The 14,815-nt window shown below is 36.1% G+C and overlaps 1 protein-coding gene across 2 annotated transcripts in view; it reads right to left on the reverse strand.

The window, feature by feature from the left end:
- LOC115210349 (O(6)-methylguanine-induced apoptosis 2-like) overlaps positions 1-14,815 on the reverse strand; it is a 74,401-nt gene that overhangs the window by 26,847 nt on the left and 32,739 nt on the right. The gene's annotated exons all lie outside the window — the stretch shown is intronic.

Here is a 14,815-nt window from a genome sequence, read left to right on the forward strand (position 1 = left end):
AACACTCTTTACTTTCTATGTTCAAATTCGACTCAGAACTTTACTTTTCAAACCTCCGGGATTGAACAAAGTAAAATACCGGTCGAGTTATGTAATCGACTAATCTTTTACCTAACACGTGTGACCTTTTGCCTCTTTTAGGGAAAAATTATAATACTTTGTGGGAGTCTGTTCTATGTATAGTACAGAACAAAGGACCCAACCACTCGATCGTTGATTATTTGGTATAGGGCCGGACAGAAAATAAATTTTAAAATTTTATTGACTATGGCAGTCTGCAGGGGTTATATCTATATATATAAAACTCTAGTTGTGTGAGTGTCTGTCCCCTTCGATTTAGATTCCTAACTCCTCCCACATTTTGCGGTGCAGTTTAACCAAATTCGGGTATCTTATAGTCGTGATTCATATCGAGCCCGTCTGACTATTAGCGCGCGTCAACGATGAGTCTACGATTTTAAAAATAATTTAACATCATTTTTTATTCCATTTTAATGCATAAAATGCATCGTGTGTCGATGGCGGCGGAGTTGGCGTCCACGCTCACAGCTGCACCTGTTTGCTTCTCCCCCTTCCCTCCCTCGTGAAGCTGTGGGGAAGGGAGTGTAAAGAAATCAACGTCGTAATGCGTTGTGAAGGAGACCAGCGTTCTTTTAGAACAACGACTTCATGGCTTGAAGACACCAAAACAAAAATGGCTAAGAAAGCCCGAATTGGCATCTATAAGGGAAGTAACTCTCTAAAAATGCTTATATAGTTATTTCCCTTACAAACCCGAGCAACGCCGGGCGATACTGCTAGTCTTTATATATAAAAGTGAAGTTGTGTGAGTGTCTGTCTCCTGCGATTTAGATTCCTAACTCCTCCCACATTTTGCGGTGCAGTGTAATCAAAACCGGGTATTTTATAGTCGTGATTCATATCGAGCCCTTCTGGGTATTAGCGCGCATCTACGATGAGTCTACGATTTTAAAAATAATTTACCATCATTTTTTTCCATTTTAATGCATTTTTTCGCTATTATATAAGGGAAGTAACTCTCTAAAAATGTCTACGATGAGTCAACGATTTTTTAAAAAAATTACCATAATTTTTTTTCCATTTTTAATGCATGTTTTTGCTATATTTTGGCTATAACTCTCTAAAAAAGCTTATATAGTTATTTCCCTTACAAACCCGAGCAACGCCGGGCGATACTGCTAGTATGTATTAAATTTGTAATATAATGTATTATGTGCACTTTATTGTGTTATGAATGTGATCTCCCGGTCCAAGGGGAAAATGTTTTGCATGAAACCAGTCCGAGGTGCAAAAAAAGGTTGGGGACCGCTGGTACAGAAGACGCGTGTGCCCAATGTGCTGCACGGAACTGAACCTGAAATCCCTGAAGAAGCAAATTTCTTAATCACACTACTTAGCCTACAGGAAGGTAGTATTAAGTGTGTGTATATACGGTGAAAGTTGCCTTTTGTTAATTTAAGATGAAGCTTTTCTATAATAATTGTATAACAGCAAATCAAGACCTTGGGATTTACTAATTTTGGCAATAACCAGTATTACTAAGCGGTTTCAACTGTACTTCTATCTTCGTGTGTATGCATGCATACATACTATGTATGTATAGATAGATAGATGTAAGGCAGCGAGCACGCCGGGCGAAATGCGTAGCCTATTTCGTCTGCCGTTACGTTCTGAGTTCAAATTCCGCCGAGGTCGACTTTGCCTTTCATCCTTTCGGGGTCGATAAATTAAGTACCAGTTGCGTACTGGAGTCGATCTGAATGAATGGCCCCCTCCCCAAAATGTTCGGGCCCCAAAGGTCATGTTGCTTCTTATCTGTCCTAAACAATTTTTGTGCTGTGAATATTCAGAAGGAAGTACTTATACCGATTCCTAGAAATGGGCTGATTATTTTTATTTTACAGTCATACAGACACACACAACGAAACATACACAAACATTACTACATGTCACTACGTACGTAGTTTGATAACCTTAACCTTATTTCGTCATCTACAAACTTTTGTCTTTCCCGCTTTTTAATATCATTGGCTATGCCTTAAGGTCAAGAAAAGAAAAGTAGTTTACTCCGTCGAATCCGAAAATGTATACTTGGCGCTTAACTTATATTTTTCAAATGTCTGAGTCACACTGTTACCGAAAATCATATTCAGTTCACACTCCTACTTTTCTCTTTTTGGCAATCTTAACCGTAAGATTGCCCTCTTTTTATATGTTGAGCTATTTAGTAATTTGGAATTTTACATTTATTTTAGAGGTGTGTGTAAATATATATGTAAAGAGACCGAGAAGGAGAAAGAGAGAGAGACATACGCCAGAATTAGGAGTACGTGACTAAAGTCGCGTATTAAACAGTACCCACATACCTACGTATGTGTATGTATATATATTGTTTAAAACAGTTTGATTCGTATCCCGGGCGCTACTTATAGTTTCGAAGCCCCTAACGGGGAGAGGCTAGGCGGACGTGAAGAATGTGAACTTTTTTTTTTACAGAATCCTCCATTTTCGAATACGGAGGTTCTGATTCTGCAAAAAAACAAAAAAAGCATTTTTAAATTTTAATTTCCCCCACCCCAACCTCCCAATTCTTCAATTTTCACTTTTTTTTTTAAATTGAAACTTTACAATTTTTTTTTTTAGAATCATAATCTCCGTATTTTTCTGCGTATTTCGCAAAAAACAATTTCTGGAAAAAGTGAAAATTGAAGAATTTTTTGGGGGTGGCGAATTAGAATTTTAAAATCCCGTCTTTTTTGCAGAATCAGAATCTCCGTACTCGAAAAAGTACCTGTTAACATTCTCTCCTGTCAGCCGGTGTACTGACGTGTATGAGATCAGCTGCAATACTCAGGTATTTAAGGGCTTTACAAGCCTATCACTGTTTTTGTTGGGTGCTGAAAGACCTATTTTCTCTGATAACAGGAGGCTGGATTTAAACTTAAAACGTACAGAGTCAAAACATAATCCTAGGTTTCTCATCTGACACTCTAACATTACCCCACTCCAACACTCTGGGCTGCTACTTTAATTTTCCACCTTGAAAGCATGTAAGACAAAGTTGATGAGGTGTGATCTGAATTTATAATGCTAAGAGCCAGGCAAAGGCATGGCTTTATGGTTAAAAAGTTCTGAAGGTTTTGTGCTCAGCCCCACAATACAACACCTAAGCCAAGTGTCTTCTATGACCAACGTCTTGTTAGTGAATTTAGTGGCTGGAAGGTGTGAGGAAGTCTGCCATGTGTGTGTGTGTGTGTGTGTGTATACATGCATATATATATAGGGACATTCCATAAATAATGCTTTTTTTGAATTGCATGAACTAAAAGTTGGAAGGGGAGGGGAGGAACTACCAGCAGAGCAAATTGCTATAAAAGCAAGTAGTAATTTTACCTTGTATTTATTTTTGGTGCAAATTTTGAAGGGTACTGTTCGATTTTAACAGTTGTTATTTTCTCAAATCTATAGTGGAAGTGACAAAGGAGCATATTCAGCATATTTTACTTTATGAATTTATCAGGCGTAGGAGTGGCTGTGTGGTAAGTAGCTTGCTTACCAACCACATGGTTCTGGGTTCAATCCCACTGTGTGGCACCTTCGGCAAGTGTCTTCTACTATAGCCTCGGGCTGACCAAAGCCTTGCGAGTGGATTTGGTAGATGGAAGCTTGTCGTATATGTGTGTGTGTGTCTGTGTTTGTCCCCCCAACATCGCTTGACAACCGATGGTGTGTTTACATGCCTGTAATTTAGCAGTTCGGCAAAAGACATCGATAGAATAAGTACTAGGCTTACAAAGAATAAGTCCTGGGGTTGATTTGCTCAACTAAAGGTGGTGCTCCTGCATGGCCACAGTCAAAATGACTGAAACAAGTAAAAGAGTAAAGGCAACAATGCAGCGGAAAGTGCAATAAGTGAAAGCCAGTGTCATTGGTGGTTCCAGAAATTTTGAACCAGATACTATAGCCTAGAAGATGAGCCTCATCCAGGAAGATCTGTAAAGCTCAATGAGGACATCCTGCAAACCCTGGTGGAACAAAATTCAAAGAGGTCAAATTGTTGGTGCTCATATGGCAGGTGCTAGCGTAACAAAAACAGCCAAGATGTTTGGTGTATCAAGAAGTACTGTCTCGAAAGTAATGACAGCCTTTGAAAAAGAGGGAAAAACCTCCCCGTTGAAACAAAACTCCGGAAGCAAACCAAAACTTTCAGATAGGGACCATCGGATTCTTATACTAATTGTTAGAAAGGATTACAAAAGTACAGCTCCCAAAATTATTGCCGAGCTTAATGACCACCTCAAGAACCCAGTTTCCGCAAAAACTGTTCGCCAGAAGCTGCACAAAGCTGGATTTCATGGGAGGGCTGCAATCAGAAAACCACTACTTTCAAAAACAAATGTTGCAAAGTGTTTAGAGTGGAGTAAAAGCCAACAGAATTGGTCCCTAGAGTAGTGGAAGAATGTTATTTTCTCGGATGAGTCATCCTTTACCTTATTTCTGGTCACCAGCCAAGTAAACATGTAGAGACAGCCAAAACAAGCATTTGACCCAGACTACCTTCATCCAACTGTTAAACATGGAGGAGGATCTGTGATGATCTGGGGGGGGGGCTATATCTTGGTAATCCACCAGCCCAATGGTTTCCCTTCATGGCAGAATTAATAGTCAAGACTATTTAAGCATTTTATCTGATCAAATTCATCCTATGATTGCGGAACTGTTTCCGGAGGGAAATGCAGTCTTTCAGGATGATAATGCACCAATACACACAGCTAAAGTTGTTACTAAATGGCATGAAGAACATTCTAGTGAACTTGAACATCTTAGTTGGCCACCACAGTCCCCAGACCTCAATGTTATTAAATATCTATGGAGCATTTTACAAAAACAAAGCGTCAATATCCTCCACTATCATCACTACAAGACCTGGAGACTGTTTTAGCAAGAATGGACAAAAATTCCTTTGGAAACAATTCAAACTTTGTATGAGTTAATACCTCGTAGAATTCAAGCTGTGATTACTGACAAAGGTGGTCCTACTCCATGTTAAAATAAATTTGTTTGAAATTTTAAGGTGTTTCCATTATTTTGTCCAACCCCTGTATATATATATATATATATATATATATATATACACATACACACACACACACACATATATACATACACATAAACATTGACTGTTATTGTTGAGATTAGAGTTACATATAAATTATCATCATCCACTCTGCTCCCAGTATAGTAGTTTAGTTAGTCTTGTACTTAATAGTATTACTGTATATCATGACCAGTTGTATTACTGGTCATGATATACAGAGCAAAATATAGAAATTACATTAGTTCTCTCTAACATAATGCAATAAATTGTTCCCTAAACGATCCATTGTGGTTAAGCATCCAATTTCACTTGGTACATACAAAGTAGATTTCCAAACAACCACAATGGTGAAACGTACTTAAGAACAAGTGATTTAATATACATTATTTACATTTGATGGATATTTGTCCTCATCAACCTCCACAGGGCTTGAATTCAGAAAGGTAAATAAAACTAATACCATGATCCATTTAGTCTGGCACTTTACCGACTCTACCACTTTGTTGTGCTGATGTAATCCTTTCTCATTTTTACGTAAGGCCAGCAATTTTGAGGGGAGGGGGAAGTCAATCACATCAACCACAAAGCGCAACTTGCATTTCTTTGATCGACTCTGAAAGGACGATGGAAAGCAAAGCTGACCTCAGTAACCTTAGTACTTAGAACGTAAAGAGTCAGAGGAAATGCCACTAAGCATTTTGTCCTACAAAATTAGCTACAGAATTAGTATTAATACCAAAAGCCAATCTTTATATCCAACTTAACATGGATGTTGTGTTAGAAGACAGAAATACACACACATGCACATCGCATACATATATTATATTAAGTAGGAGAAAAAGCCGAAGTTGGTGTTTCTCCTAGTACATATTATGCCATTATATAAATAAATCCTGTTGTCATTGTATACTAGTCATGTATTGTCAGTTGACAAATGACTAATAATATCCATTCTTTTATTGTAACTATTATTTATGGTATTTAAGTGAAATGAGACATTTTTCTTGCAACTGGATTCGTTATCAAAAATTGTGACTTTCTATAATATTGTTTTCATTTTTCATCTTATTGGCTTGCAACACTAAGTTCAATTGCTTTTATGGGTGTGCAGAAAATAGTCACCCACCACCAAATAGATCTATCTTGCTATTAGATCTGGAACCAGGTTGTTGTTTAGCCTCAAGTCATCTATAATCAAGCAGACCTATGAGTGAAGGCACTCCTGCCATGACCACCCCATCTTATTTTCTATCTAGGACTATACTGACTAATATATAACTTCCTCTTCTAAGATAGTAGTGTGTGATTTAAGGGAGATATAGCTTTTATTTCAAACCTGTAACAACTCCTGCAATTATTACAGGTTCTTAGTAGAAGCTGCCTGTAATAACTGGCATGTAGCAGTTAGATCTCATATGAAATATATTATGCAGAAAACTCTCACAACTAGATGGTTATCTTCCTCAACTAAGAGACAATTTCACATTGCATAATTTATATTACACAATGTAATATAAACATTGTATATTGCATTAGGATAATAAGGTGGGAAACTAGCAGAATCAATACTGCACTGGACAAAATGCTTAGTGGCATTTCTTCTGGCTCTTTATGTTCTAAGTTCTAATGCCACTGAGATCAACTTTGCCTGTCATCATCCTTTCGGAATCAATAAAAGAAGTACAAGTTGAGCATTGGGGTAAATGTAATTGACTTCCTCCTCCTCTCAAAATCACTTGTCTTACATCAAAATAAGAAAGGATTACATTAGGACAATGAATTGGTAGAGATGGTAAAGTATGGGACTAAATGGATCATGGTAAGGTGGCGAGCTGGCAGAAACATTAGCACGCCGGGCGAAATGCTTTGTGGTATTTCGTCCGCCGCTGCGTTCTAAGTTCAAATTCTGCTGAGGTCGACTTTGCCTTTCATCCTTTCGGGGTTGATAAATTAAGTACCAGTTTCACACTGGGGTTGATGTAATCGACTTAATCCCTTTGTCTGTCCTTGTTTGTTCCCTCTGTGTTTAGCCCCTTGTGGGTAGTAAAGAAATAGGTATTAATTTTATTTACCTTTCTGAATTCAAGTTCTGTGAAAGTTGGCTGCCATTCACATTTTCAAGATTGATAAAATAAGTAACTATCACGTACTAGGTTGCATTAAATAGGCTATAATTATCCCTTAAAAACTGTGGCTTGGCACCAATTTTATAAAGCATAATTATAGATTACAACGTATAATATTAGTAAGACAGTACTATATTATTAAATATATGATTAATGATATATAATAGAAGAGCTAAAGGACAGAAAATCTGAGCTCAATAATTTTTAATGTATGTGTTAGTGTTTGTGTGAATATCTGAATGTATATGTGTGTACTGTAAGGGTGACAATGATAGTGGTAGAATAGGAATGTAGATTAGTGGGAATGTAAATTGACTGCACCTTATTTCCTTTTCTATATTCACACCCAATATTTTACAAATTTTTAAGTCGTCTGGATACTGATTTTTTTTATTCTACAATAGTCATTGTTTTCCTTTATTTCTAAGCCTATTGAACTAAATTACTGCAGCAATTTTGATGCATTTTTCGTAGGACATATTCTATCTGAACATGTTCTACTACTTGCTACGAGAACTTATTCTAAGAAAAATTACCAAGTACACAAATGTCTTGGACAAGAAAGTGGAGATTAATCTCACATGCACTTACTGCATGTATCATGTATCATAACTAAGTGTAGTATTACGGACCTTAGTTTTTTATCAAATAATTAATCAATTCATAATATGTGCATACTCAGAGAATAGTGTATCCCAGTTTTAGGACAGATATACTTTAAAACTGTGTGTAGTAAGGAGCAACTTAAATGTTTGGCATTAGGAAAGGCAACCACTCATAAAACACTGCCTCAAAGAAGACCATTTATATATGCTAGAATGGAAAAATAGAGGTAAAATGCCAGTGATGATCAGTGTCCCTAAGAGTTAGTATCAGAGTGCCCAGCTATAAAACATTGTCTCAAAAAAGAAACCATGGTGAGAATGATTAGACAGTCATGGGCCCTTCAAGGTTAACTTCAGATTTAGCAGGAATAGTGGCCTTAAAATGTTTGAAGAAGGTGATGGATGACTGAATTTCTATTGTGATGAATTAAATGCTTTGTAGCAATTAGCTGCATTTTATATTCTGAGCTAAATTCCTTCTAAGGTGAGATGTGATTCTAATCCTTCAAGGGCTAATAAAATAAATACCAGTCAAGATTTTTTAAAAAACATTTTATATGCACTGTACAATATAGTTGTCCATCCATGATGTCTATCATAGTTTAGCCTCTCAACATGTGGCATAAAGCCACCTCCCTTTTATGAAAATCTATAAATTTATGCATCAAAATAATAAAAAGAACAACTATAAACTATGGAATCTCTCTGGATCCAGCTAGTATTTGTTAAAGAGCTTTTGATAATTATATGTTGGGGAAAGGAACCTTTTTCTAAAATAACAGGTAATTAAATGTTACACTTATGTTGTAGGGAGGAATTACACCAGAATATGTGTATTTTCCCAGTTTTATTAATCTAATGCTGCCAACAATATAACAACTGATTTACTATTTAGTGTTCAGTTATTTTTAAGTTCCCATATTCTGAAGGAATGGTGGATACTGACCTCATTTTTAACAATGAAACTATTTTTATTTTTAATATTTACATCTGTACTATTTGACATCTATTTTACCATGCAGCTAACACAATACTTTAGTGGATACTCCATCCCTATGTGTTTTAAGAGGTAATTAAAAGGGGTAGTGATATGAAGGGGATCTTCCAATCACTTTAAAACACTGCCTCAGAAAACCCATGTAATTCCAAATTAGAAAGGGAGATGTAAAGCAATAATAATAATAATAATAATAATAATGAAGATGATGATGATGAAGATGTTGATTATGATGATGATGTTGCTGTTGTTGTTAATATCAAAATATTCTAACTCTAAAGATGAAGTTAATAGAAAAATTTTTATTCATTTGACTTTTAAACAGCAGAGAGATATGATTTAATATTATTATCCCCACTACACTAGTTTGATAAATATATTCAGTTTCATGACATTACTTCATCAATAGTAATGGATGATTTAAAAAGGGCTGTAACATTTCAGCCTTCTTTTCCAGGCATATTAACTGAGTGAAATTTGTAAAATAGCTACAAGCAAGAAGCAAGCCAATCATAAAGGATTTGTCAAAAAATTATCACCTAGTTTAACATAAGCACTGGTGTGGCTGTGTGGTAAGAAGCTTGCTTACCTACCACATGGTTCCAGGTTCAATCCCACTGTGTGGGACACCTTGGCCAAGTACCTTGAGTGGATTTGGTATGTGACCATTGTATGTGTGTATCTGTGTTTACCCCCAACACTGCTTGACAAATGGTGTTGATGTGTTTACATCCCCATAACTAAGCAGTTTGGCAAAAGAGACTGATAGAATATGTACCAGGCTTAAAACAAATAAAAATAAGTACTGGGTTCAATTCATTTCACTACTCAAGATGGTGACCCAGCATGGTCACAGTCTAATGACTGAAACAAGTAAAAGATAAAAGATAGTTTGTTGTGTTTACCATACCTATGATAAAACACTGCAGCAAAGGCTCATGACTGCAGTCTAAGACCGAAATGAATATGGGATAGTTGACATTAAGAGACATAAAGATGAACTGAGAATATTCTGGGTAAATACAGATTAATATATTAGCACAAGATCAGAATTCGTACGGGAGGAGATCTAGTCAACTGATCCAGTCTCAAGTATAGAACACTGTTAATTATTTTTATTGATCCGCCTCTCTCTCTCTTAGCGAGGTATAAAGTAAATTCATTCCTAGAAAGGTTTAAACTTAGAATATAAAAGGATTTTATTGGCTTCAGTGGGATCAAAAATACTCCACTGGGACTTGAATTCAGAATGTAAGGGATATTCAAACTAAATACTACATGTTATATAATCATCACAACAAACATGAACAATCAACGTTGCCCATTGTCTCCCTTGATAAAAGGACTTTCACTTTGTTTCCCGCCAAAACAATTAACTTGTACAACAACGGCAGTCGAATAAAGTATCTTGTATCGTTAACACGTTGTTTCAGTCTCTCTCATTTTCTTAATCTTTCATACTAAGTACTCACTACTTCCTTTAATACTCAATACATTATATATATATATAACAACAACATGGTGTCAGAATACTAAAAGAACCCAAAATACAGAAACCAAAGGAAAAAAGAAGTTGAAATCATACTTCAAAGACGAAATGGAAAATTTACCACATCCAAAAGACCTAGACTTTAATCAGGAAAATCTAGCCGCAGCATGGAAAAAGTGGAAAAAAGAATTCAATCTCTTTTTGATAGCAACAGAAAGTGACATGAAGCCAGACAAAGTAAAAACTTCAATGTTTTTAACTTGCATCGGTTCTAAAGGCCGAGATATCCATTCCACACTGGATTTCGATTCACCCGACGAAGAAATGAACCTTCAGACAGTAATCGAAAAATTCGATGCATATTGTGAACCCAGGAAAAACATAACTTTCCTAAGACACAAATTCTTCACATGTGGACAAGCGGAACATCAAAAATTCGATGAGTACGTAGTAGAGTTGCGCCAAAAGGCACAACAGTGCGAATTCGGCAACCTCACAGACAGTCTCACCAAAGATATTCTGATATGTGGAATCAGAGACATGAGATTAAGAGAAAGATTATTGAGAGAACCAAATTTAGACCTACAAAAAACAATTCAAGCAGGTCAGAGTGCAGAGCAAACACGACTCCAATCAAGGATGCTAAATGCCACATCCGAAACAAGAGATAACGAAATCTCGAGGGTATATAGTCAACACGACAGAAAAGGCGCCAAAACCCAAATAACCCACCATATGCAATACAGACATCAAAACGAACAAGGCGGAAGTGACAGAAAGCCTGCGAAGTTTCAAGCGCCAAGTCAACACTACGTCACTAACTGTCACTATTGTGGTTATAATCACAAAGAAATAAATGCCCAGCATTTCACAAGACATGTGAAAAATGCAAGAAACAAGGACACTATGCAAAAATGTGCAAATCAAGAAAATTTGTACATAAAGTAGAGATACATACCGACGATGAATCAGATGACGATACACATGCACTCGAAATGATCACTGCAAATAATTCCCGCGTGCACAAAATCGAAAAGTTCAAGACTCCAAAAGACATTTGGACGGTCGAACTAAAAGTGAACAACTCGAATGTACCATTCAAAATAGATACAGGAGCAGACGTAACCGTACTACTGCCATTCAGAGAATATAGAAATATAATTCCAAAACCACAACTGCAAAAAACTTCAACTCGATTATCAGCTTATAATAACACAGCTATAAAAGTGCTAGGAAAATGCACAGCAGTCATTAAATACAAAGAATTATCAAAGCAAATAAAATTCATTGTTGCAAAAACAAACTCGCACGCAGTTATAGATGTAAAGACAGCTAAAGATCTGAACCTAATTCAGAGAATTTCAAAAATAAATTCGTTGAACACAAACGACATATTAGAAAAATATGAAGACTGTTTCGGAGAAATCGGCACTTTGTCAATAACACATCATATCACAGTGGATCCACAAATAACTCCTGTAATTCATCCACCAAGATCGGTTCCTTTTTCTATAAAAGAAAAACTCAACAAAGAATTAAAAAGAATGACAGAATTAGATATCATAAAACCTGTTAGTGAACCTACAGACTGGGTAAATTCCCTAGTCATCGTTGAAAAAGCCAACGGAAAACTCCGACTCTGTTTAGACCCCAAGAATCTAAACAAAGCCATAAAAAGGCAACATTTCAAACTCCCTACAGCGGAGGACATTTTTGCACAAATGCATAACCCTAAATATTTTTCAAAACTCGATGCATCTAATGGATACTGGCAAATTCCAGTCACGAAGAAAGCTCCCATCTTTTAACGTTCAACACACCTTTTGGAAGGTATCGCTTCACACGACTACCCTTTGGAATTCACAGCGCCAGTGAAGTTTTCCAAAAAGAAATTTCAAAATAATAGAGGGCATAGAAGGAGCAAGAAATTCACAGGATGACATCATAATCTGGTCCAACACTTTAGAAGAACACACGAATAGACTACAACAAGTTTTCGATCGAATCCAAAGCACGGATTAAAGTTAAATAAATCAAAGTGTATCTTCTATGAATCACAAATCAAGTACCTTGGGCATATATTAACCAGCGAAGGGATAAAACAAGATCCAACCAAAGTACAAGCAATCATTCACATGCCACTGCCAACAAGTAAAAAAAGAATTACAAAGATTCCTAGGTATGACAAATTACCTATGTAAATTTTTATCTAATTACTCCGAAGTCACAGCACCATTGCGCCAGCTTCTACAGAGTGACACGTTATGGTCATTCGACAAACCACAAATCGAAGCAATAAAAAAGCTAAAAGAAATGATTACCAGAAAACCAGTGCTACAATTTTATGATCCAGATCTACCAATAAAAATAACTACAGATACTAGTAAGCATGGGCTCGGAGCGATACTTGAGCAGAAACACAACGAAAGATGGCTACCTGTTTCATTTGCATCTCGTGCAACAACTCAAGCGGAACAAAACTACTGTCCGATAGAGAGCGAAGCTCTCAGTATAGTTTTCGCATGCAAGAAATTTCATCAGTTTATATACGGAACTCATTTCAGAATCGAAAATGACCATAAACCGTTGAAGCAAATATTCAAAAAATCGATCACTAAATGCCCCCCCAGAATCCAAAGATTTCTACTAACATTACAAAGATATGATTTTGACCTAAACCACATACCTGGTAAAGAATCAATTGTTGCAGATACCCTATCACGTGCATACCTTGAGCAAAATACTCCAGAAGTACCAGACGAAGATATGAAATCGCACATTCATGCAGTAATAAAAAATTACCCCATAACCGACACTAAATTAAAAGAGTATAAAGAAGCCACTGCAGACGACCCGTCTCTACAACACTCGTCACATATACAAGAACAGAATGGCCCCCAAAAGACAAAATACCAATAAACATCAAACCATTCGTATCCGTTCGTGATGAAATATCAATCGTCAATGGTCTTGTTCTAAAAGGTTCAAGAATAATTGTACCTAAGTCATTATGTAGAGAAGCTCTACAGGAAATACATACCGGACACATGGGTATCGAAAAATGCATAGAGAGAGCGAAGGAATGTATATACTGGCCCGGCATTAACGCTCAAATCAAAGACATGATTAACACATGCTCATACTGCATTGACTACAAAAATCAACAAGCAGCCGAACCACTAATAAATCATGAAATACCTACTACACCATGGACCAAAGTGGGTACAGACGTATTTCACCTGTCTGGAAATTCGTATGTCACAATTATTGACTATACAACAAGATTTTTTGATCTACACGAAATAAATGATTGCCAGACAAAAACCGTAATCAAAAAATTAAAAGAAACTTTTGCTAAATTCAGAATTCCGCAAACAGTTGTAAGTGACAACGGTCCAGAATTCAATTCGGCTGAATTCAAAAAATTTGCAAAAAATTGGCATTTTCATCACACGAAGACAAGCCCGCATTATCATCAAGCGAATGGCATGGTTGAGAGAAATATACAGACAATAAAAAAGACGCTAAAAAAGGCATTCAAAAGTGACGAAGAACCTCAGTTAGCGCTCTTAGCATTACGCACGACTAAATTACAAAATGGTGCACCATCCCCTGCAAATCAAATAATGAATAGAACATTGCGAACAAATCTCCCAAACATACTACACGGCAAAATTGGTATCAGGCCTCACGAAAAGAAGAAATCAAACATTACAACAGAACTCCCAGAGTTAAAACCACACGACACGGTTAGAATTAAGTTTAACAACAATTGGTTTAGAAGGGGTAAAATAATTAAAAAAACTAGAGCAACCTCATTCATACTTAGTAATAACAGAGGAAGGAAATACAGTCAAACGAAATAGACAACATATTCTTAAAACAAACGAACACGTTCGCATAACAGAAGAATTAGATTATGAAAATATATTTCCTAAGTCAACAAACACGCATGAAAAAACAAAAACAGCACAACTACAGAATTCAACACTACAAAATAATAAAACCACAAAAAGTGGACGACGAATAATTATTCCCTGTAGATACAGATGATATAAAAAAAAAAATAAAAAAAAAAAAAGGAAGATGTTATATAATCATCACAACAAACATGAACAATCAACGTCGCCCATTGTCTCCCTTGATAAAAGGACTTTCACTTTGTTTCCCGCCAAAACAATTAACTTGTACAACAATGGCAGTTGAATAAAGTATCTTGTATCGTTAACACGTTGTTTCAGTCTCTCTCATTTTCTTAATCTTTCATACTAAGTACTCACTACTTCCTTTAATACTCAATACATTATATATATATATAACAACAACACTACACAGTAATTTTGTGATTTTATTGATTTTTTTTACTATTCACTACATAAAACTTGGTGTAATATCAATGATATGAAAGATAAGACTAGATATCAGAATATTTATCAGATATTTGCATATTTTTACCATTTTTTCTATATCATATAAAAA

This window comes from Octopus sinensis, linkage group LG4 (assembly GCF_006345805.1).
Source record: "Octopus sinensis linkage group LG4, ASM634580v1, whole genome shotgun sequence".
Taxonomy (NCBI): Eukaryota; Metazoa; Mollusca; class Cephalopoda; order Octopoda; family Octopodidae; genus Octopus; species Octopus sinensis.